General features: G+C 42.0%; 1 protein-coding gene across 6 annotated transcripts in view; it reads right to left on the reverse strand.

Moving 5' to 3' along the window:
- Nucleotides 1–25,425, reverse strand: part of MAPKAPK3 (MAPK activated protein kinase 3) — a 52,063-nt gene that overhangs the window by 19,237 nt on the left and 7,401 nt on the right. The gene's annotated exons all lie outside the window — the stretch shown is intronic.

Consider the following 25,425-nt stretch of genomic DNA (forward strand, 5'->3'; position numbering starts at 1 on the left):
TTCTGCTGTTATTTCAAATCCTGCTTAGGCTGTTGGAAATTAAACCTGCTTGGAGGCTTCATTGAAACAAACTGTCATCCTAATTCCTGCAGAGCTGTCCAAGCTGCCACCACAGCTGGCATTCGCTGGCCTCTCCATGAGGCTCAGACAGACAGCCAGTCCCAAAGGTGGACTTCTCCAAGCTAATAATAGGAACAACAGTCAGTAGCACAATCTTCCATCACTCCTGCCTGTGGTATCGCATTCTTTCCCTCACCTACTGAGTGTCAGGGTTGTACTGCCTGCACTGAAGGGCCTTTCTCTATCCACCTCTTCCCTCCACTCTTCCAGTCTCTACTCAGCTAATCCTGGAAATGGCAGAAGCTGCAGCAGATCTTTGGGGCCTTGCCAGCACAAGCCAAAGTGCAAAGGACTCGGGGAGGATTCTCTGCACGTGGAGTCAGAGCCACGCTGAAATCAGCTCCCTGCTGACACACCTGACTTCAAATTCCTTACACACATGTTTGCAAGGGAAAACAAGAAAAAAGAGTGGACAAAGAGAAAAAGAACAGTTTAACAGAGAGATTTTTCTTTTTTTTCTAAGAGTTTGAGCACTGGATGTACAGCAAGTCTGCTGAAGAACTTTGCTCACTCCTGTTTCTCCATCCCTAGAGAGCACACACCACATAAATATTATTTTGCTCCAAGCCTCTCTCCTGCAGTGAATCAACCAGGTCTCTCAAAAATAACTTTGGTGTGGTTTCTGATTTTATTTATTGTAGCAGTACTCGAGTCACCACCAGGCACTCGCTATGACTCTACAACCTGAGGTAAATAAATGAGACATAGCACTATTAATGCTCTAATTACACATGCAACTAGCCATTCACTCTGCAAAGGTCAGCTGTCTTTGCTCATAAATGTTAGTGGAGATACAGGGAATGAAGCTGAAATGGCAAGGCTGGGGGCCAGGATACATTTCAAAGGTATCCCCTTGCACATGTGAGGTTGACATAAAAGGAAGCACAAAAATGACCCAAAATGCCCACAAAGAAAAGTGACTTTCCTGATATTCTGATAATCTTACATGAATGTATTTGAGCTGCAGTGCCAAACATATGCAACTGTACATTCAATACCATGGGGCATATAGAGATTTAAATAAAAAGCACGCTATGTATTTTGCTAAAATCTTAATATTACTTCGTATTTTAATACTGTGCTTATTCTGTGTGGATGGAAAAACATTCCTACTGGCACTGTAAGATTCCAGCTATTCTCAGTTGTGACAGGCTACAAACCAGCTGCATGTGGCTTCTGTTGTATTCAAAACACTGCAAATGGATTTTAGAAGTAAAATAAATCACCAACAGCTACTAACATGCTGCTACCAGACAGGAACATCCTCCAACACTTGTTTATACAAGAATGCCTAGAAATCAGCTCCTCTCTCTACCTTCTCCTGATGACAATTACTACCACAAAATGCTGTTTAGCCAGCACTGACAACTGCACTCAACACCTGCAGTCAATATTCAGCAGCTGGGGAGACCTGCTGTAAAGCCCTTTCCAAAACCCAGACATGCTAATCTGTGATTAAAATAAAATAATCTCTAGCTCTACCACTATATTCACTCTTCCTCAATTTTCAAATTGAGGAAAAGGAAATCTAAAATCCCAGCTGAAAATTATGACATATCTTAGCTTGTAATTTTACTCAAGTGTCTGACACGAGGTTTGCCTTTGAAAAGGGAATGGAAAAAAGAGGAAAAAAAAGAAAAAAAAACCAAACCCACCCCTCAGCACAAACTTCACTCCTGTCAGCCATAAGTTCATAAGTTCTGATAACAAGGAGTCAGCTGACTTGACTTCAGTAATTTATACAACTCAATCCTTGGCTGAGCAAAACGAATGAACCTTGTTTGTAAAACTTTGCTGTGTAAGAAAATTGCAGCAGTACAAAACACTGTGGCACTTCCTCACATCTTCAGCCAATCAAACTTTCCCTCTGCTATGACTTTAGCTATTCACAGAACACTAAAATAAATTCAAGACACAGTTTTGATCTTCCAGATGTCTAAGATCTTTATGCCTTGAATCAAAGCAAATAAAGGATCACTTAAAACTCTGCAACGTATCCTATAGCAAACAGTTTTGACACCTGCTGTAGTGAAATCTCCCACAATGAGGACACATCCTGCCTGTCCAGGACTCAGAGCTGTCTTGGGGCCAGTCTGAGACACAGATTTCCACAAGAACTATGGCCATCACAAAAAACTCTATTTTCCGAAGTGCCAGTTGTATTTCCTTACCTTTGATGTTCTTCTGTGCAATGACTGATGCAGCAATACCTCCAGAATACACCAGCACGTTTGGTAGCCATGAAATGGGCTGGAACGTGCCTGCCAGGATGTGACCCTCTCACACGCTTCCCAGTACTGACAGTCACAGTTGCTAAGCTCCATTTAAACCACCCCTAATCTCCCTCTGCTCCCAATAATATGTTAGCCCATACCATTTCTGTTATATTTTGCCGTATTTTTGTCTTACACCTCTGTTTTTCTTTAATAAAACCAAAACTCCTTTACTGCATACCTAACTAGTAGTGATATTCTACACACGTTTTCCACAGAAAGAAGAGGAAAGAGCAAATATAGATGTTATTCTGAGTGCTCTAATTTCAGTTCTAACTGCCATGAAAATCACCTGTACTGCTGTGTGGGACAGCAGGGCAATGATACCAACATTAGTAAGGCATGGCACAGCTTTGCTGGAGCAGGATGTGGCAGAAGGCACTGAGAAAATCTAAGTCTGATGTTCTCTTTCCTAGCCTTCACTCTAATCAGCAGTATGAAAATTAACACAGATGTGATAATACTAAACAAGGTAGAAGCAGAAATTAGGAACATGTTTAATCTCATTATCACAGATAACAGAAGCTCTGAGAGAAACGTGAGCTGTCCCCCAGCCTTTCTCTGTATTTTTTTGCGTGTGTGACTACAGTCATGAAGATAAATCACTCAAGAACTCCCAGGAAGGCCTTGAAAGAGGGTCTTGGGGTTGCCTGCGGGATTCCTGCTGTGGCCATTTGCCATGTGTCTGTCTTTTCACCCTCCTCTGATCACCAGCCCCATTTTGGGACAGTTGACACCTTAATGAGCTTCCCTCCACACCTGCAGCTCTGTTCTCCTCCATGGCCCCATCATTTGGCAGAGAAATTCAGAACAAAGATACTGTCCTGTCATACCACTGCCCACACACCTAAACTCTCTTTTAGCTGACTTCCAGGCTGCCATCCATGCATGCAAAGCTTGGCAATGTGCCACCCCAGGCCAGCTCTTTCTCAGACAGAGCTGTTCTTCCTCGACATCTCCTTCCTCTACACCCACATTTGTGCATTCTGTCGCATGACCAAGCAGTGTCTCTCTCCTACTGCATCATCTGTCTCCAGTACTCCTAAATCATCCAAAGGACCCAGAAATAAACAAACAACTCTCAAATCTTCCTCCTTCCATTCCATGGGGCTCATCTACTTTGTTTAAGCATTACCTTAAGGGAAGACTTGCTAAATTCCTGCCATCAGTGGCACTGACAGCAGGTCCATGTCTCTCGCAGCAGAGACACTGAGATTTGACCCCGTTCTTGGGAATCTGACTGGAGTGACTCTGGCCAGCACAACATCAAACACTCCATCCTAAAAGCTGTCACCTGTGGCAACTTAACTCCTCTGCAAAAATAGAAAAAAGCCCTAAAGCCTTCAGCAAGGACATCTGTAATATTTCTTTAGTGCTTCAGCTCACTGCTATATGTTTTCACACTCATGTCTGTGCAAGCTCTGCCGTCAGCGTTTTCAAGCAAAGATCTGAATCTGTTTCTAAGGCACAACTCAGTACATAGCTCTGTGGAGGGAAGCTTAATGGTCCTCCAGGCATAAAGATCCCTGGAACTGCTTATTGTGTACAGCCACGACATGACAGAGAATAGTGTGACTGTGAACAGAAACAAAACTCTGCGGCATTCAGCAGAGCTAGAAACGCAAAGGAAGCCATTAAGAGAAAAAGTAGATTGTTCTCCCAAGAGTTCTTGTCCTTATTTTGTCTGAATATATGTTCTAAAGCTAAGTAAACCAGTACACAGGAAAGGCAAGGAAAGAAAAGAAAAATACTCCAGGGGGAGGGGGAATTCAACAGATGGAATCAACACAGTCAAGCGACACTGCAGTAAAACTGTAATTTATGTTACAATTCTCACTGACGGCTTTTGCTGGGTGCACTGGCTCAGCCACCCCTGGTTACAGCTCTGCTTTGTCACAATGGCAGCAGAATCCAGCACGACTTTTCTTTCAAGCCCCACCGCACACTCCTGGAGCAGCTAAAGCCTTAGAGAACTCATTACTTGATTAAGTACTCTCTAATATCCACAATGCTGGAAAACACTTCTTGGAATGCAGCTGGGATCTGCCAGTTCATACAAAGCCATACCCTCCTTCACACTTCCCTTCAGAAACCTTAAACACCCTGCCAGCCTCCATTAATTAAGATCCCCTCACCAGGTAAATGCCCCATCCTCCTAATCCACAGTCTCCTGACCACAGCTCCCCTTCTTTATCCAAACCTGGCATCTGCCCAGCCCATTCAGGCTTCCACCCTGCCTGTCTGAGAACCCAAGCCCTGGAGACTCTCCTGCAATAGCTGAGAACTCCTGTTCCTGGTGAGTCACAGCTCCCAGCTACTCCAGGCAAGGAGACTTTATTTCCCCAGTCATCCCCAGGGAAGGGGATATCTTTCCATTTTGCTGCCCACTTTATTTCAGTTTTTAGCCACCTTGCCTACTCTAAAGATTTTCCCTGTATCAGGATATGCTGTGGAGTGAGAGGTGTGAGCAGAGGGCTCCTTCCCCAGCATTCATGTTCCATTTCTTTGACAGAGGTTAGAGAGGAATGGTCCACATTCCCTGCAGCCAGCTGACAGGAAGCAGTCAGACACCACAAAGGCAGAGCAGAGCAGGAGCAGCTTAAATGGAAGGGTGTTATTTTTGCCAAATTCAAGAGCATTTCCTTCCCATTCCTGAATAATCTCCTCTCTCCTCCTGCCTTGTGTTGGCTGCCTCATGACTGTACATGAAAAAGGAAGAGGAGGAGGATCTCAGGAATATTTGGAAGTAAGTCTGATGTTTTGATGTCTCGTCTAAAGCAGCACCATGCTGAGAGGAATGCACAGGGGTCAGAAAAATGAGAGGTAGCAAAAGCACTGATGAAAAACAAGAATCATTCCAGCAATTAGATCCTTTTCATCTTTCCAAGCTGAGGCATATCCATCTCCCTTTCTTAAGGCACTGTCCTTCCCCTCCTCTCCCTGCAGCAGTAGCTGCCTGTGGTACACTGCAATGTTGGCTCACTTCCACAAGTCAGCATGTCTGAGAGAGTCTGGGTTGAGGAAGGGGGAGGAGGGAGTGACAAAGCTGGGGCAACAGAGAAGAGACTCAGGAGACACCTGCCTGTTTCCAGCCAATATCAATACCCTGGAAACAGCTGCCCCATGGAAGTGTTCCTGACTCCTGAGGTGATGCTTTCACAGAGGCAATGTGTATTCATCCAGCCTCATTCTCCTGGACGTGACCCACCAGGGGAACAGGAAACCATCCCTGCACTGAAGCCATGTTAACAGGAAAACAGATTGTCCAAGCATGCAGCTGCTGCTCCCTCCACTGAGCTGCTTCAACACTTCACAGCAGGCAGTGGCAAGGGAAGAAGGTACACAGCCATGATGCTCTTCCCTCTGCTTGGGAAGAGAGAGCCCCAGGTGGAGATTGCAAGGGCAAGGGGAATTTGCAGATTTTGAACATCATGCCACACCCCAGAAGATCTGGATGACACCTGCTTAATATGCAGGATTTTGTCCAAGACCTGTCAGATGGTGGTAATTTCAACTTCCATGGGCTAATCCTTCTCCCATCACCAAAAATGCTTTATGTTTATTTATATAGGGCCATATAACACTTTCCCAAGCAGGGGCTGCTTTGAAAACCTTTAAAAACCATCTCTTGATCCATTGTCAACATTTCATAACCAAGGAAGGGGTCATTTGTTTGTAAATTTAGACACACGTTTGACCCTCCTGCCCCCAATTAGTCCCTAATGGGAGTGACAAGGGCTGCTCACAACCAGCAGGAGACCACCTCCAAAGAGCGTCCCACTGTCCCTGCCACCACAGGCTTCTCCACACCCAGGGCTCTGCTCTGGCTGAGGGAGGAGAACCCCTGAAGGTCTAAGGAGAGAACATCAGGACAGTGATACATTGTTTTCATCACACAGCTCTGCAGGGCGAGCTCAACCAGGTCATCAAACGCGATCCCTTTCAAAACTCTCCTTAATACTAAATGATGATATCAACTATTGCAGGAGCTGGAGACATTTTTCAAACCTTACTGCATTAAAACTCAGAATTCCTGAAGTCTCAGCTTCTTCTTAGAAGTGACTATTTCAAACTAAGAGGCTGTGATATTTTGAACATGGGGGGGGTACTCTGCCAGAATTCATAATTATCACTATCTGTATTTCCAACTGCAAGATTAGAACTATTTTAGTCAAAACTAGAAGTTTCCACATGAAAACATACAGCAGATTGGTAGAAAAGCATTCATAGGTCCTGAACAGAATCACCAGGAAAACCACCAAGAGACCCTGGATTGCCAGATCAGATAATGCACAAACTCCTATTAAGTCTGGCTGCAGAAATCTCCTTCCAGACCCTTGCTCTGCCTGAATTAGATGAGGGTCTTCCACTTCAGTTATAGGACATGAGTCCTTCCAGCTCTTATAGTTCTCATGTCTTTGCATGCCTACAGTATGCAGGCCTCCCAGTTTTCACACCTGAAACACAAGCTGGCAAAATAGGGACCTGAATTCCTCAGAGCCCAGCTGAGGGGAAACCAATGTCTATTTTGGGAAGGGTATGGCTATTCTCACTTCTTGTGAGGAGTTTTAAAAGTTCCTGGGTGTTTCTTATTGTTGTATTTGATAAAGTTTTCATGCAATCACAGTACCCTTTTCTGCTCAGTTTTAAGGGAGGTATTTCCAAAACCAATTGTCACACAACAAAAGAAAAGGTGAGCCTTAGCAAGAAAACCTCCTCAGGGATACACGGATTCATTACAGGGTGAGGGGGATTCAGAAGAGAGCCTGTAGAAGGAAGACACCCCTAAGGCAAGTTTCACAAGAGTGGCAGAAGCAGAGAGCTACACCCAGGACTCTCAGGGGATGCCAGGCCAGAGCTGCATTTACTTTCTAGATTATACACTGCCACAGCAAGAACTACTGGGAAAACACTCCTGCTATTTCCCAAAGGACTGTTACAGAAATATCTGCTTCACTCACGTATCCCAGGGAACCTTCTGTGAAAAGACCACAAGAACTTGGGATTTGGAATGTGAAAGTGAAGCCTCTTCATAACTCTGTAACGTGCTTACCCAGGCAATTTTTAATAAAGGGTGATTCAGCCTCTGAATCAGAAAGAAAAATTATCTTGAGAAAGATGGAATAAGGTTTGGCTTCAGGAACAGGACTGAAGTCTGGATGCTTAACTCAAATGACTAAGTGCCTATTTTTCACAACCCCAATTATGGCTACCCCAGAATAGCGCCAAACTCACAAACCAAAAAAATAATGTTATAAAGAAATAAAGTTTCATATTCAAATTAAGCCATTATTTAGAGGAACTAAAAATGAACAAAACCCAATCCTGGAATGTGAATCAAGTGAACTGAGCCACAGAGCCTGCCATGCTCCTTTAGACATGTCTGGAAACTTGAAATTTTACATTTACCACAACCCCACCTCTTGCTCTGCCCAAAAGAGGCCTGGCTGCAACTTTTAAAGCTGCACTGTGCCCATGTCTTGTGAAGCTTGTAAATAAATTCTCCCCACCTTTGAGCTCTGTTCAACTCTGCAGGCCTTGGCCTTGAATTCCTGGTTGTTTTGCAATGTGTGCAATAACTTTGCTCTCCTAGATACAACCACACAGTTGTCTTACATACCTTGCAAGAGGTACAAAGCCAAACAGATATCTGGCAGAAGAAAAAGCTAGACATATATTTAAATCCCAGGGCTCTCTGGCGCTTGAAAGGTGAAATTTAAAGGTTGCATTCTGCAGAGATACCATCAAATGTAAATATTACAGATTTATAAATAGTCTATAGTGTTGCACATTCTTGCAATACTTCTTCAGTCCAGATTTCATCTAGGCCACATATGATAACATTATCTCCTTTGACTATGCAAACCTTCCAAAACACATTTGTTCTTGCCTGTCCTAAAATCCAGGGCACACAGTCAACAGTCACATTCCTCAACCTATCTTTCCCATCTCCACGCTCTTTGCCTGTTAATACTGTCACCATAGATTTTCTTATCATCAATAATCTCTTGTGTTCAGTGGGGATTTTTTATTTATTGTGCCTTTAGCTCAGACATCTTGTTTCCAAGTCTTTATTATTTGGGTAAAGTGAGTATAGAATTCACAGTGGTAGCTGACACTTCAAAACATGGAAGAGAGCAGGCATCACATCCCCAATCCCACATCTTCCCTCCCTCTGTTCCAGCCCTGTAGCCTTCCCTCTCTCCTGCAATACCCCAAAAAAGATCCTTTGCATTGCTCAGGGCACACAGGGCTGCCAAATTCCAGAAATGTTTAAACTTTTCAGATACAGATACTCTTTTACACAGTTGAGCTGTTAATGCCAAGCCAATAAAAATTGGAAAGGAAAACCCAGCCTATACAGTGTATTTTCCCACCAGAGCCATTTGCAGTGTGTCTTGTGACCACTGCACAAACAGATGCACCTGTAAAAGAAGCTTTGGCAACTCAAACCCCTGAGGTTCTGATCCAGTTTAGGCAAATGTGGTAACTTTTGTAAAGAAAAATGAAGTGAAAACTGAGTCATTATCTTTGCATGTTCCTGACTAAAAAAATAAATCAATTAGCAGTAAAGCAAACAAGGCCCAGGTTGCAGGTTTCACTGGAAAGGCTTCAGAGGAACAAAGAGCAGTGAGGCTTTATTGGAAGGGACTGATGGCAGCATCAACAATAACCTGAGTACCACTGAACTCCTGAGCAGGGTTCCTTGAAGGCTGTTGTGTGATACTCTCCCCACGTGGCACTGACTCCAAGGTTCCTGCAGCTCATGGCCTGGAATTGCCTGGAAGATTTCCCCATGGATCTTCTGACAGAATAATGTATTTACTTACAGGCAACCCATGGACTGCTATGGCTTGGTCAAGAACTTAAGCTCTTGCCATTAAGAGACTGGAGCCAGGAATGTCAGATCCTTTTCTGGGTCACAGACTTCTTTTGGGACAAAATCTGTCTTTGGATGTCACTTTCTCACGTTTTACTGCAGTGGGGTGCTTTGGCATAAATTATTTGGCAATCTTCAACAGAGATGACAGAAACTGTAATAAATCCTAATAATATAAATTCTGTGCACACAGCAGAACTGAGCAATTCCATCAGTTCTGCTGTTTCTCTAAATTGTTTTCTCTGAACCATTTAATGCCCTTTCAATAAATACATAAAAAATAAAATGTTGCAGAAAAAGAAAAAAGAACCATTTCCCTATCTTCTATTTGCTAAGAACAGGTCTTTGTGATAACTACCAAAAGCAAAATACATATTTTATAATATGATTAAAATGGTCTTTATAACATTAGTGAACTTCATGATTAAGGTGCTTAATCTTAATGTGCTTACTTCAGGGGAGTAACCCGAATATTGCTCCCTTTGTATGTATTAAAGACAATATTATTACACTATTTCTCCCCCTTTAACTTCATGCTTACACCAGAGCACAACCTGAAGCCAGTCAGGATGCAGGCAGGGATGCAGAGTGACAGGAACCCCATCTGCAGCCCCTCCCATCTCCTCTGCATTCCACACAGACACTGCCAAGTGCAGCATAAGAAAGAAGCGTCTTGTGGTTTAACCACAGCTGAATGTTGCTCTGAGGATTCTCCTCCTGCTCTTGCTGAAGTCTCCTGCAATGCTCAGGAAGTCAGCTGAGCCACACAGGTACTCTCTAATTGCCTGTTCCTCATTTCCCAGGCCCTGGACTGCAGCTGGATTCACCAAAGTCCTGGGCACTCCCAGCTAGGGCACAGCTTGGGTTTGAAAAGCTCCACTGAGTTCAAGAGCAGTCTGTAGCTGTGGGGGAACCAAAACCAAGCCACCCTCATCTGAGATATTTCCTGAAGCACAGTGGAGTTCCCTGGAAAGAGCACTCATAGCACTGACCTCACCATAGCATCATTTTCCCTGACATCTAATTTTTTTCTTTTTACACGAGATTTATCACATTAGTCACAGATCTGATGTCTTCACCAAGATAAACCACTCTCTCAACTTACAGATATTTTGCCTGAGCAAGGACAATGACTTTGGTAGTTATTTTTGTTTCTTTCCACAATGAACTCTGATACTGCCCTAGAGGCTAATTACATCAGGAAAGTAATCAGCATTTTGAGATGCCTTTTCCTGATGCTGTCTTCAAACCACATCTATTCAGCTTTCATCACTGCTCTCCCTTCAAATACCCCTTATCCAGAAGGATCTGCTTTGGAACAATTCTGATAGTTGATGTTTCCTTGATAGGCAGTATCCGTCACTTGATGCTGAGATTTGCAGGCTGCAAAGGCAGTTCCATCCACACATTAAATGGTTCCAGCACTACTGTAGCAAATCAGATCAACCCTGATGCACCAGATATAACCTAGGGTCTCACCAGAAAGTTCTTTAACTTCTTTAATGCTGCTGTGCTGTCATTAATTAATCCCCAGAAGGGATAAACTCAAGTATGTGCACGTAGTAAGCTTAATATTTTACTTCTGCCTATTTCTCACATCTTCTGGAGAAGTACATGTCTTCCACTTTGTTTTCATTTTGTAACATTGTATTGATGACTTTATTGTTATTAATCTGTATCTCATACTTCTGCTTGAAAATCATTTACAAAAGCAGAGGAATCAATTACATAACACAACCCTCAGCATCTTTTACTGCAATTTCTTCATTTGCTTTGCTCAAATACAGCCTAATTTTTCTGGTATAGTAAAGAATCAAAGACTTGAATAAAAGACTTGATACCTTTATTAATGCCTGATTGATCCAATAATCAAAACTAGGAATTATCTTCATTTCAGCATTATATTACACTAAATTGTACCACTACACTGCCTCAAAAAAACATAGGTAATTTTCTACTACTCTGATTTTGTTTTATTTTAACTGAAATAATAAAATCAATAATTCTTAAACTCATTTATCTGATTGTTCTCTTCTTTCAGTAAGGGTCATTACCTCCATGTCTTTCAGCCCTACTATATTTATTAGTTGGTTTTATTTTCCTCAGTTCTACTGGGCTATACCAGATCCTTTGTGTACCTTATTTTTTTATCTTACAAAGTCTATGGGTAAGTAATTTGCTGCCTTTTTCTCCCATTTCAAGCTATCAATAAAATAGGTGAAATGAGAAGATACTTCATACCTCCTGACTTGTCATTCCTTTGAGTCCTCTCACTAAACATGAGAGTGAAGAGCTCAATACCTGCCCCTGCACTGCCCCTCATAAAGAATGCTGAAGATCCCAGGGAGGTCTCCCCTCAGTCTTCTCCAGGCTGAACAAACCAAGTGTCCTCAGCTCCTCCTCATGAGGAACACTCACACTGAGAGACTGAGTTGGGCCCATCCTCAGCATCTGTGGGGTCATCATGCACATAACCCTGATCAACTCAGCTGCTCCCAGCCTTGGACCTGGGTCACCTCAGCAGAGAAGCCATTTGGGAGGAGGTACTGGAGATGCCTCCTGAGTGGAGAGCATGTGCACTGGGAGAACAGAGACACCCCAGAATACTCCTTGCCCTCATGCAATGAAAGCCTGTCCTTTTTGCAGGGAGTCCTTGTGGGGCAGTGACTGTGCTCCTCCCCCAAACCAGCTCCATAGGCAGCAGCCACGGTGCAGAGCAGCACAGCTCACAGCCCAGCCTGGATGGAAACAGCACAGGGAACACTCCCCACTGCTGCCCCAGCCTTCTAACACTGCATGGAAAAGTAACAACTGCATGGAAAAAGTACTTTAGCCAAACAGCAGAAATACTAAACGTGCCTCATAGCTCCTCCAGGTATTCCATGGGAACACTTGAACAAAATAACGAGGTAAACTTTGGCATATTCTGCTGAATAAAAGCCTCATACATCCAAATTTTTCTACTCTCATTTCTGGGAAATTTCAAGATGTAAAAATACAATCCTGTGTGGATAGACAGGAAGATGTAAATGTTGAAGTTGGAACACAGACCTCATGGGGACAGTGTTAAATGGAAGAACCTTGGGTTACTGGAGGGTCAGAGGCACAAAGAACAGCACAGTCACATGGAACGGCAGCAGCACCATCTGCTTTGGGACTCCCCTCTCCTGTATCCTTGATTTACAGAATGTACAGAAGCCTGAGTATTCCCCAAAATGCTTACTGACTTCTACTTTCACAGTCAGTGAGCAAACAAATAGAGCTTCAAACCTGAACTCCCAGTTCAAGGCAAACTGCAATAGGCTTTTCAGGAAAAAGGCAGAAAGGCATCTAACATTTTTGGTTTAGTTACTCATCCTACAAGTTAGGGTTTGTTGTATATTTGCAGTTACTAGCAAGCCTCTAGTGGGCTACAGTTCCCAGTTATTAATGATTATTTGTTCCCTTTTCTCTAAATAATACAAAATTTGGCTCTCATGTTCTTACACAAAGGTACATAACAAGAAAAAAAGGGCAAACCAATGTATTTTATTTTGAGCTAACAAGGTCCATGATTTCAGAAAATAAGAAACATGCAAATAATATACCAGAGCTCATGTTTCTATATAAATAGTAAAAATAAAATAAAATTAGGGGGAAAAGCCTCACTGAATGGGGAGCATATCATCTATAAAGAAAAAGTAGAGATAATACAGTTCTATGTTGCCTCAGAAAAAGTTCAAGTGCAAATTCAGGTTTTATTTTTAATGCAATTTTACTTTTTCTCTTCTTTGGTGCCTTATAAAAAAAAGTTATGTATTGAAAAGACCAAATTTAGTAGTTTGGAAAAAAATTCAGCAGCAGATTTAATCATACTTGAAAACTACAATTTCTATTTATTGACTGCTAAATGAATTTAGGAAAAAGTGAAAAAATGTATAGAGTGATGTCTCACAGATTACTTTCCCCTCATATAATTTTTAATAAAAATGCTGAAGTTTTGGGTGGAAGCAAAAGTTGACATTTACTGACATTTAGTAGTTAAACTGTAATCCTTCCAGAGAATGAATAGCAGAAAAAGGTGGGGGTGGAAAGGAAGGGAATCAACTTCTGCTCTGATTACACAGAAGAAAAAAGTTAAAAAGCATGGAATAAACTGAATGAAAGCACAAACCCACGAGTATTTGCAGATGAAGTTCTCCCAAACAAGGGGGAGGATGTCAGAGTTCCCAGGAATACTGATTTTGGGCTCCCTAGAAATACTCCTTACCAAACAGGCAGTCAGCTCTGAACCATTATTGGCCAGCAGTCCCACCAAAGTGGGAGAGATCACTCTTCTGATGTCTCAGTGACCAACACACTCTGACAGCTCCCAAGGTGCACAGGGTTCTATTTGCATGGTTAGGAAGGTGCTTTATAAATGTAATTTACCCATTTTCTAAAAGTAAACAGAAAATTAGAAAAGCCCCACATGTTTTGAAGCAGGGACACGATTGCTCTGTGCAGATACAAACCACCAGTCAAGAATTCTGTATTATCATGCAACAATATGTGCACAGGAATCTAAAGATTGCTACATAGTCCATAGGTAGAAAGCATTTCAATTAGTAACTTGCAGATTTAGATTAAATGAGGTATGAAAGTGTAAATTATCTCATTAAAGTTAATTTATTTTTTAATTACAGTTTAAGTATCATTTGAGGGCTTGAACAGGCACCTTAATGCAGACTAATTTCTCAGTAGGGTCACTGCATTAGAAAAGTTCCTCCTATGAATGGTTTCAAGCTAAAAAGTTGCAACTGAGGGAGTTCTATCCTGGTGAGCTCTTTTGCAAAAACACCCAAACCTGGTCGACTTGGGAGCTTTGAAGAATACTGGTCTTCAGAGAAGGTGAGGAGCCCTTGGCAATAAGAAGCTACACAAACCAGAACATTTACACTAATAATATATTAACAGTGTTAATCTCAGCCAAAGAGCATTTAATGCTCTTGTGCACATAAAGGGGGAATGACAAGCAGTAGTCTCCTGGTAATCCCCTACACAGCAGGAAACCAAGGGATGATGGGACACATTAATGTTATTAATTTTTAATATAAAACAGAGCAATGCTCCTTGGTGAAGGTGGTGTGTTGTGCACACAAGAAGCTGGTGACCAGTGGTGATAATAACAACACCTCCCCTTACCAAGCCATCCCTAGTTTAACTTGCCCAAATGCAGATGGAAGATCAAGTCAAAAGATTGGTCAAAAGACAGAAATTTCATTTTTGGTCTGCCCAGTCACAGCATCCTCAAGAAGCAGAAACAAATACCTGGAACTTGCAAGATTGAGTTAGGAAACAGTTGTTGAGCCCTCAATACAGTCACAGCACCCTGAGTGGTCTCAGTGTTCGAGTTTAGAGTTTACATAAACAAAACCAGAGAACACCAATCTCCTCATGAGCTTTGATGCTTGGGATAGATGGCACAGAAGACATGGGAGAAGCTCCACACTGAGCAGGATCACGGATGTTTTCCCACACTACCCTCAGAGATGTCTGTCACACAACCCTTTCTCACACTGACTGCTCCAAGCTTGAGCCATTTTCCTCCTCCAGAACTGCCCTCCTCTGAAAGCTGCTCCCTTCTTGTAGGGCAGAGGAAAAATCCTGGGTTGGTTTTAGACCCAAGCAGTCCTACACAGTTATCACCTCACATTGCCAAAAATGAAGACTGCCACAAACAGCAAGAACCATTTAACAATAAATTACTACTGCTGTATTGGATGCTTATTGAACCAACACTTGTGAGAACCTTTTCCTTATTTTCCCTGGGAAACTTGGCTTTTGTGCACCCAACACAGCATTCACCCTCCCTCACACCTCCACAACTGATTCAGCAGAGAGGTGGGAAAGACTCAGAACTAATTGCTCTTGTATGAAGTGTTTTATCAATAATGTATACTGCTCTTTTCTCCTCCTCTGAGTGCAGCAAGAGGTCAGTTTTGGCAGATCTTGAGTGTCTTGTCCCATTTTTCAACAGTAACAGGCACAGAGTTAGACACCTGCCTGCCCAAGCCAAGGCAGTCACAGCTGTCACAGCAGAGACACCATGGCAAGCAGGGTTTCTGAAATCCAGCTGGAAAGGAAACTCACCCTCACACTCCCTTCACCTTTACATGGCCTTTAACAACAGCATCTCAACACCAGAAAAAAGTAATTACAGGGCTAAGAGCCTGGAGAAAAGTCCCACTTGATACCAACCCACCAGAACTGGGACTGTTTCTAAATTAATTGACCTTTCCCCCATATGCAGACTGCCATTCTCTCTTTGGCAGTCTGCTTCCCTGCACCCTGGTGCCAGCAATCTTCGGAGATGCTACTTTGTAGGTTTTCAAACATTAAAAAAAAAACCAAAAAAAAAAAACTTTAAACTCTCCCAACTAAACATGATAAACGTTGAAAACCATCTAATTCCAGTACACAAGACAGCTATGCAGATATTTTGCCCTTTGTAAGCATGACTTACATACCATGAACTCTGCAAAGCCAGACACTTGTTAAGAAACTGAAATGAAAAGAATACAACCAGCTACCAAAGTAGTTTGCAATTCTATTCCAAGTTCCAGATACAAAGCTTAGCCTTTAAAAGTCAATAGCAGACAGGCAAAAATTGAATTAAAACCCACACTGGGGTGCATGATTTCATCATATATTTAAGCCAGTCTAAAGTATTAACTACTCATGTCAGAAGTTTCTGGTTTTAACTGTCTTTAGCAGTTGGGTTTTACCCAAATTCATATTAAATGCGAAAATAATAAGCAGAATGTGCCTGAAAAAAACTTTCAATAATGTTACACTGTTTGTATTTCCACAGGCCAAGTCTCATAAAGCACCTTCCTCCCTGCCCTTCAGAAGAAGGGGGAAAAAAAAAAAGGATCTAAATATGAATGGCTGTTGCAAAAAACGTATTTCACCTTATGTTTACACCCAAGTTTGGACAAGTACAAGTTGCCCAGGAAGACACACCATTAACATGAAACTATTGTGCAAGGGATGAACACTACCCAGAGGCACAGCCACCAGCAGAGCTGAGGCCACAGCTCCATTTCCCTCTCCTTAGACAGGAGGATATTGTACCCCTGAAGCAGCAGTACATTTAACATAAGAGAAACAATAATATGCCTTCTGAAGCTCAAAGTTTCATTATTTATCCTGACAGTTTTGTGTTTATCAGTTGTAACAACAGGATCTGGAAGATCACAGCTAAATTTGTACAGTGCATTAAAACTACAGGGGGTTTCTTCACATTTGAAATGCTCAGAGAAGCTCTGTTTTCTTTCAAGATCTCCACAGCATCACAACCTCTCAGCTCCTGGGGCAATGAATTTCACAGGTTAACTGTGTTTTAGAAAATCCTTTTAAATAATGCAATATTCCCAGGTCAATAGCAGCGAGGCTCAGTTCCCACCCTAAGAAATGGGTGCCTTGGAAAACCCAACCAAGCAGGTTTAATTGGAGCAGGTTTCACATTACTGGGCAAGGTGAAAGGACTGACAATTTTTCGTGTTATCATTCACGCACAGACATCGAACATGGGTCAGAAAGAATAGTGCTCTGCTCCCCTTTATCACAAACTTACTGCTACAGGGTTTGTATGCATGCAAAAGCCCTATTTTGTCCACAGAAAAACTCCTTAAAAAGCAGAGGACACAGCAGCGCCCTTACAACAGAGGCTTGAAAGAACAGGAAGCTTCAAAGCACCAAGGAACCATCAAGCCCCATCTACTTCCCAAGTGTCAAATTTTGACTGTAAATTGATTGGAAAGGGAAGAGTAGAACAAAATGAAAGGCTTTTACTCTTCACCAAGACAATGGGGACGTTGTGCTGTAGCGTGGCTGCAGCAAGGCCGGTACCGTGGCACAGCAGCTGAGCCAGAAAATGCAGCGCCCTCCCCTCCCTGCCTCGGATCTCTGACATCTTTGGTGCTAACAACTCGTTGCTGTGGAAACCAGACTGCCTCTGACAAAGCCACATTGACTAAAAGCAACATGTGGGAAAATGCAATAAGGCCCTGAGAGAAATTAATCCTTTACACGAAAAATAAATATAATTTTGGTTAAAAATTCAGCAAGTAAAGAGGAGTATTTCTCAGTGTTAGAACAACAGGCAAGAACGACACTGGCAAACGCCAGGCCTTGTGGCACTGGAAAGGGATTTTAAGGACATTTCATCCCAGAAATATATGGCAGATTCAGGGCTAAGGAGTACACAGGAGTCCAACACAGAACACAGGTGTGTGAGGCATCTGCTCCCTATCCAGTTTTAAACTGCTCTCCTCTGAAAACAAAACTCCACCTAACCCCACCCCACAGTACACAAGGCTGGCACAAAGCAGCACTGAAGGGCTTTCACAAGGCCCAGGCTGACTCACACCTGAGCAAAACAGCCAGCCAAAACCTCAGCACAGCCAAGGCCTGGCCACGGAGATCATGAGTGCTCCACGCCCTGCCATTCCCAAACCATTTATATATCTCAGAAATGTCATCAAAAAAACCTATAAACAATCAATTTTTTTTTTCTGATTTCTCCTCTTACAACAGTCTCAATAAATCTGTTCTCAGCCCCTGTTGACTCAGATCCCAGGAGCTGCTTTAGGGCCTGTTACTTGGAATGCCAGCATCCTTAAGAGAGTATTCAAGAAAAAAAAAATCCTGGGAAAAAGCCCATGGACAAGAGCCAGAGTTTGAACTGGCAAGACTTAAGATCTGTGCACAGTACAACTTAAATAAGACTGGCTCCTTATCCAGATCATCTGAAATTACTCATAAAGATGGTACACTCAGAGTGATTTGTTTGGTTTTGGGGGGTTTTTAAAACAAATTCAGCAAGGAAACTTCTCTGGAGGAAAAGTTAACTTTTATACAAATCTAATATTTGGGTTTTTTCTTAATACAGGCCGAGAAAGCTCCAGTGCAAAATGCCAGGTATCAGAAAGATTCAGGAACTGGGAGGCCACTCGTGATTTACATGCTGAGCAAGAATCCTCTCCCCTTCACTGCCGAGGTATTAAAATGCTGCAGCGTTACAGCTTAATCTCATTTACGGAGCTTTGAATCATCTTAAGTACTTAGGAAGTCTGTGTAAAATACCACAATCCCTGCAGTTTATACACCCTAATCCAGGCAGACCACACCACCAGCTTTCACTGCTGCTGATGGAAAGAAGTTCTCACGGTTTTCCAATTAGTTAAGCAGGTCATCTACTCTCCACCTCCAGCACGGGCCACATCCCTGTCCCTTCCCTTCCCATCAGTGTCGCTGTGTCTTCAGAAAGTGCAAGAGCTACACAGACTGCACACAACTCTGCAGGGCCAAAAGACATAAAAGACATAAAGCTCTGCAGACAACTGTACTGCTGCTAATAGAATATTGCACACCATCCTAAAGTCTGCTGTTGAAAGGACACATTTATCATGGAAAACCAAAACAGGGAAACATATTCAGGTCATATGAGAAATGGGAACTTCTTCAAGGTCAAGCAAAGATCAACTGCAAAAATATTTAGGGATGCAAAATGCTGCATGATAGTGTAAATAAATCAAAGATTGTATCATTTTTTTAAAAGAAAAAAAAATAACTGTATACAGTGAAGGGATTAAATCAGAACACTTCATAAACAAGATATTAATCCACTAACTTCCTCAAATTTGCATTGGCTCTTGCTCCCAATAACAGTGACACCTTCTTTCTCTGTGCTTCCCATGAATTTATCACAGCGTGAACATAATCTCAGCTTTCTGCTGAAACTGAACTGCACAAAAGACAACAAGAAGCCATTCATTCTCAGGCCAGGCCACTCTTAACACAGGGTGCTACCACAGAGGAAAATACACTAAGGAAAAAGGGATGTGTGTGAGCCTTGACATTCAGGTGTGGACCTGACTCTTTCCAAATGTTATCAGGTTTTTCCAATCTGGGAATCTCTCTACATGACCATAAGTAAATACACCTGAAGTACACTTGTGTTCTAAATTAAGTTTAAAATTCTTGCATCTTGCTCCTTTGCACTTAAGCTGATTTGCAAAATCCAGTTACCTGTAAGGAGACTCCCACTAGCACAAATCAGCGAGGTTTTCCTTTGGTTAAATGGCACAGGAGGATTTATACTCTAAAGCGAGGAGGGGGAGATAGAGAAGAGCCTTCTAGTCCTAGGAGGGTGTCAGGCGATCGGCGGTGCCTGACCGAGGCACACACGTGCTCTGCTTTCAGCACCTTCCCCGCAGCTGAGTAAGGCACTTATCTGGAACTTTATCAGGTCTTTGAACCTGGCAGGGCGGGGAACACGCCTTGATCTTCCCGAGCTTTGTTGCCGCACAAGTCAGGCTATAACGTGTGCCAGCTTGCTGAGAGACCGGGGGAGAACAGAGAAGGTGCAAAGTAGCATCAACATAGTTTTGCTTTTTCAAGATGACTTAATGGTTTATAGCATTTGGCTCTCTGTTTCTGCTTCTTAGGCTTAATTAATTGCCATTGGAAAAAAACCCAAAAAACAACTTATTACATATTGTTCCATTATTTCAGACCAAGCCCATCTTTTTATTTTTTAAATTATTTGCTATATTTCAAATAAACAGCAGTCTAGTCAAGAATGTCAGCTCTTCAAAGTAAATGGATAAGCCCTCGTTTTTTAAAAATTAACTAGTCTAACTGACACTTTGAAAGGTGCCAGTCTGGCCCCAATAAGAACAAAGTGCTCAAAGACTCTGGTCTTGAATGACTCACTGGTTTAAAAACAATTCTTGTAGCAGTAGAAACGACCCACTTTTTAATCGACTGGAAGTTATTTTAGGTATTTTATGCATATTTACATAATAGTCACCAAGATTGGCACTGAAGGATAAAATTCAAGGACCAGTCTGATCCTATCCATATTTTAGGCACTCCTCTGTAGACAGGGCTGCCATTTCACTAAAACTTTTCTGAACTCCTATTCATTTTATGCTGTATCCAGCTTTGATCTACAGCACAGCTCCCAGACTTTGTTACTCAGACTAAGCTGTGTTACTGACACTGAATTTACTGTAGCATGAGATAAACCAGCATAACCCTCTGCAGGAAACATGGTAGGTAAAAGGGAACTGCAGAATACTTCACTAGGAAGTGCTGATTTCCTCCAGAAACACACAATCATTCCAGAAGAGCTGCTTCACCCTGGCTAAAACCTAACCAACCATTACACTTGGTTCCCCAAACTGTCATCACAGTTCTAAGCTTAGCACACCATTATTCTTCCTTATGCCAAAAATGTTGAAATGTTTCATTCCTAATCTAGCATAATTCTCTTCTAAAAATGCAATCTGCAGCATCTAAGAAGATTGTTAACATTTCCTATTCTACAAGCAATCATCAGCCTAAAATAACCTTCACTTTCACTGTGTACAGTGCTTTCTCCACTGCTGCATCCTTTTCCTTGGTCTTCATCTTACTTCAAGCAGCAAGAAGGGTATTTTACAAGCACCAGCTATTTAGATCATTTGCAAAACAAATACTTTGGACTGTACAGTCTCCTGTTTGTGAGCAATCATGACCTAGCTTCAGGGTAAACTAACTGGAAACAGACTATCCTGACAATAGCTTTTGCAGAACTATTTAATGTAATCAGAAACATTAAAATTGAGTGGGAGACAGAAACATAGCTCAAGACTAAATGAAACTGAGGAAGAACACCTCTCTCTGTGTACAACAAATCACCTATGGAAAGCAGAACAACATTCTCTAGATAGTCCTATGTGTGGGTCCCAAGAATAAGTTTGGGAAGGACTTATTTTATAAAATTTTTTTCTCCATTACCTGTTTCCTTTCCTTCTGAGAAGAAAGTTATGCTAATACTCTTATGCGTAGCAGCAGAGACTCCTACTCTACAATTATTTCTATCATTCACTAAACATTCTTCAAACCTAAAAGGCAAGGAGACTGTTCAATCTTGTGTTTGCTTTTTGCTTTATTTAACATTTGGGCTATGCCTAGTTGTCTTCAAATCAGCAAGTTACAGTCACTTTCCTGTTGGCACTCAGCAGCACAGCACATTTTCCATGAGGCAGAGGATGGCTTAACTCACTATTTATTCCAGAGAATAAGGTCTATGTGTAGATGTGGTACTTGGGGACATGGTTCAGTGGTGGGCTTGGAAGTGCTGGGTTAATGGCTGGACTTGATCTTTAAGGCTTTTTCCCAACTTAAACAATTCCATGAAGTGGCAGGTCCATTCATACACCCTCCACCTGAACCTGGAAGGGTTGGGTGGCTGGAGGCATCTGCAGTACACAGGCCATGTGCCCAGTGCTTAGGGGAGAAGCATTTTACCACTGCTTCTCAGGAGTTACTCATCCCAAAAATGCCAATGCACCCCCTAACCAAGGTACTCAGCTTTCCTAAAGTTCCAAGGGTCTTTATTGTGTGGCTTTGCCTGAATTGTCCTTCCTTTTCTTCTGGAGAGAAGCACCTTCTGTTTACTGAAGATAAATATTATGGCAATGATGTCTAACACTGTTTTTATATACTGAAACATCCACCAAAATCCTGAAGCTGCAGATGCAGAGAAGCCTCAATACCCTGCAGGAGGCTCTCTACCTCTCTGTTCTCTCTATTGTTATTATTTCTTAATTCTAGCTCTGAGCCCTTCCTACCATCTTCCACAAAAATAAAGGAGATCATCAAATACATTGAAGTATTATTTTGACACCACTTAGCAGGAATTTGTGCCAAAAAAGAAATTAGGGAGAAGGAAAGAAAGAACAAGGAGCTGTAGGTTGGGGTTTTTTTTCATGGAAGGCAAGTCCCAGGACTTCACATTTATCCTCACAGGTAACCAGCTATTTTGGTTTGCTCCTCTCCCTAAAAACAGTGAGGAGTGCAAACACCAGCAGAGAACACTGGGGCAGATGTTAGTGTTAAAGAAGTGGAGGGTAACCTTGCCCTAAAGCCCCAAAAGGTAAAGTGAACAGAAGGGGGCAGGCTGGCAGAGAGGAGATAAAAATAGCAGAGTGACTAGACTTCACTTGACAGCTATTTCTGGATCAACTATGGAAAGAGATCTGAGAAGCTTTTCTATTTGTAAGGGAGACAGAGACCAAAACATAGCTGCCTTCTAGAAGGCCACAGTCCTGCACAGCAGTTTTGTTTATGCTTCTACTTTTCTAAATCCTTGTGTTCTCACTATTTGGAAACAGTGCTGTTCAGCCAAAACGTCATTATGTGTCTAAGTGAGAAACCAGAGGAGATTTTCTGGAGCAGGACAGCAATGCCTGTGGCATTTCAATTTAACAGAAACAAAGCTGACAGCACATTGTAAACTGGGCAGCAAATCACAATGCCAAACAGAGTAAACTAAGCCACACAGTATTTTAGGAAAATAACCAAAATCCTGCAGTATCTCCAAAATGATGTCTTGAGTTTTCCCACTCCAAAATGATTAGTGAAATTCTAACCTGTTCCAATTATGGATATGGACTAACAACAACAACAGGGACCTCCCAATTACAGCATGGAGTGCTTGATTGATGTATGGCTTTGGGGATGAATATTTTTGCCTGTTCAAGCCCTTTCCTCTTGAGTACCTCTGCTAAAATTCCTTCCATTGAGTAATTTCTATCCAGACCCTGACAGTGCTGGCTCTGTTCCCATTTAAAAGAAAACCTGCAGGCAGAAAGCAGTGTGATCTGCCCAGTCAGGAGCTGCTTTAATGGGCAAGTTTGATGTGAAGGGGAACAGCCTATTACACTTTATCTTCAGCAGCAGGAGTGATGTTCTTCCTTCTTCAGGAGCAGGTTACAGCAAGCACTCTCATGCCTGAAGTATTTGTCCACAAATATACATAAATCTCAATGGATATGTGCAAGCAACCTCCAGAAAAAAGTCCATCCAGCATCCCTTTTTTTCACGTTCAGCTTGCAACTCAGTCTTTCCATTTCTCTTTACCTGTCATACCAGTTGGGTTTGCTCTGTAACAGCTTCATCAGTCTCCACTTTCTATTCCTGTAAGTGAATGATAACCCTGCCATCACACCTGAGAAGAACGAGCAGTGGCAAGGCCCTGTTGTCCCTACACAGAGAATTCTGCTGTGAAGCTGTTTCTGAATATTTTTTCCTAAGCTTCTTGTCCCTTTTACATAACTGCTTTGACTGGATAATTTGCTCTGAACTGTCATCTGGAGCAGGTTTGGGACTTGTGTGGCCCAGTTCAGGTTTCACAAGAAACAAAGGAAAAACTTCCTATGAATATTTTCATCCTTGCAAATATCTTCAGGGCTGGGAAAACATCTTTCTATTCTTGCAAATTAACCAAGCAGAGTTTTTATCCCTCCTTGTTGGGTAATCTTCTCACTAGACCATCTTTGCAGAGAGCAGTGGATTCTCTCTGGGCTGCTGGCAGTTTCACTTAATTGCATGTTTAACTTTTTATTCAGCACTTAAACCCATAATGATGAGAAATGCACACATGCAAGCAGCGAACTATTATCTGCCATTCAAACTCCCTAGAGAACTTATAAACATCTTAATATTGCTGCCATACTTCTGTCTTGTTCAGAAGAAAAGTGCACACATTGCACAGCTGGATGGGAAACAGGAAGACAAACACATTTACAGGGTAAGTTCTGTGATACATCAGCTATTGCTGACCTGTAATGACTGGGGAAGTGGAACTTTAGTCCTTAATATGTATTAAAAGTTGTGGAAAAAATCAGCCAACTCAATCAGTGCTAAACACAAACAGGTATTAGAGACCCCACCAATAGGTTCCTCCAACCCATCAAGCAGAAGACATTCTATCAGGGCACAGCAATTTCCATTCTCTTCTCCCTCTCCCCAGCTCTGAGGGCTAAAATAAATAAATAGTTTCCAGATGCTAATATACATTGGAATATGTCTCCTACTTCATTCCAGAACTACAAAATTTGCTCTGGAACATACTTGTTGCTACTGGATTGCCCTCTGGAAAGGCAACTTCTATTTTAAAATGCTTCCAGCCCTTATGACTGCAAACCCTTTGAAGTGTGAATGATGTCTAACCAGCAACAAAGCCACTGAACTCTTCAGAAACAGCAGATCAGCTTCAGCATTAACTATTATCCTTCATCACAGTATGCTAAGTTTAGAAATTAATGTTGCTAGCACTCCAGAAGGACTTGATTAATGGATCATCTCAGAGATGAAAAGATGTGGCACTCCCCATGGCAGGTGCAAAACCCCAGTACCTGCAGTCTGTTGTCAGAACCTCCAGTTTCCCTATGATAAACTTCTGTCAGTCAGCTATGTGAAGCTAATACAAAAGAGTGTGATAAACTACATCAGAGTGTTGGAAACACGTAAATTATTCAGCAAATTATTGTATTATAAGCTTTTCTAGTTCCTCTATTATTTTTTTTCCAGTACACCAAGCTGCCAGGTATTTCCAGGCTTCTCTATCACAATGCAAAGGCTTTGGTGGGGACAGCAGTTATGTTTGCTAGAGACCATCTCCAGGCCTTGGCAGAACCTGCCGCTGACCCCTGGCAGATCCACTCTGCTCCCAGCACACATGGAGTGTGAAAGGAAGGATAGGAAAGGAAGGATACCTGAGAGTCTCCTGGACCCACCAGATTAACACCAGCAAGGAATCTGTAACACCCATAAGAAATTCTCATGACAATTACTTCAGCTGCTTTTAGTCTTCTGGTACTGAACCATCCTGGTTCTCATTTAGGCTGCTTTTTTTCCCAATAATGTGGTTTAAGAGCACTTAGGAAATTTTCAAGTTTAAAAGCTGCAGAACAAAAGGCAAGTAAGCTTTATGCTCTCTAATGAATGGTTATTGCTCCATTTATTTAAGTGGTACTTACCACCATAAATATCTACTAAACTCACTTGCCATACTGGTGTAATTGGTGCTTTCCCAGGAAATACCTTTGGTAAATTGATGGCAAAAATAAAGGAGGAAAATAAATGAACAACTAGAAATGCTCCTTAAGAAAAATCTTCATACAGAAGAAAGACTGAAGATCAATGAACATTTAAGTATTTCACAGTTTAGGCCTATTCACTGCACAAGATCCAAAATAGTTTCCTTCATGAGTATTGCATAATATGTTCATTCAAAATCTAACAAGTTTTCTCCCAGAACACACCAAGACACGGTTCTCTCCCCCGCTTTCTTGT

Source organism: Haemorhous mexicanus, chromosome 11, assembly GCF_027477595.1.
Source record: "Haemorhous mexicanus isolate bHaeMex1 chromosome 11, bHaeMex1.pri, whole genome shotgun sequence".
In the NCBI taxonomy this organism is placed as follows: Eukaryota; Metazoa; Chordata; class Aves; order Passeriformes; family Fringillidae; genus Haemorhous; species Haemorhous mexicanus.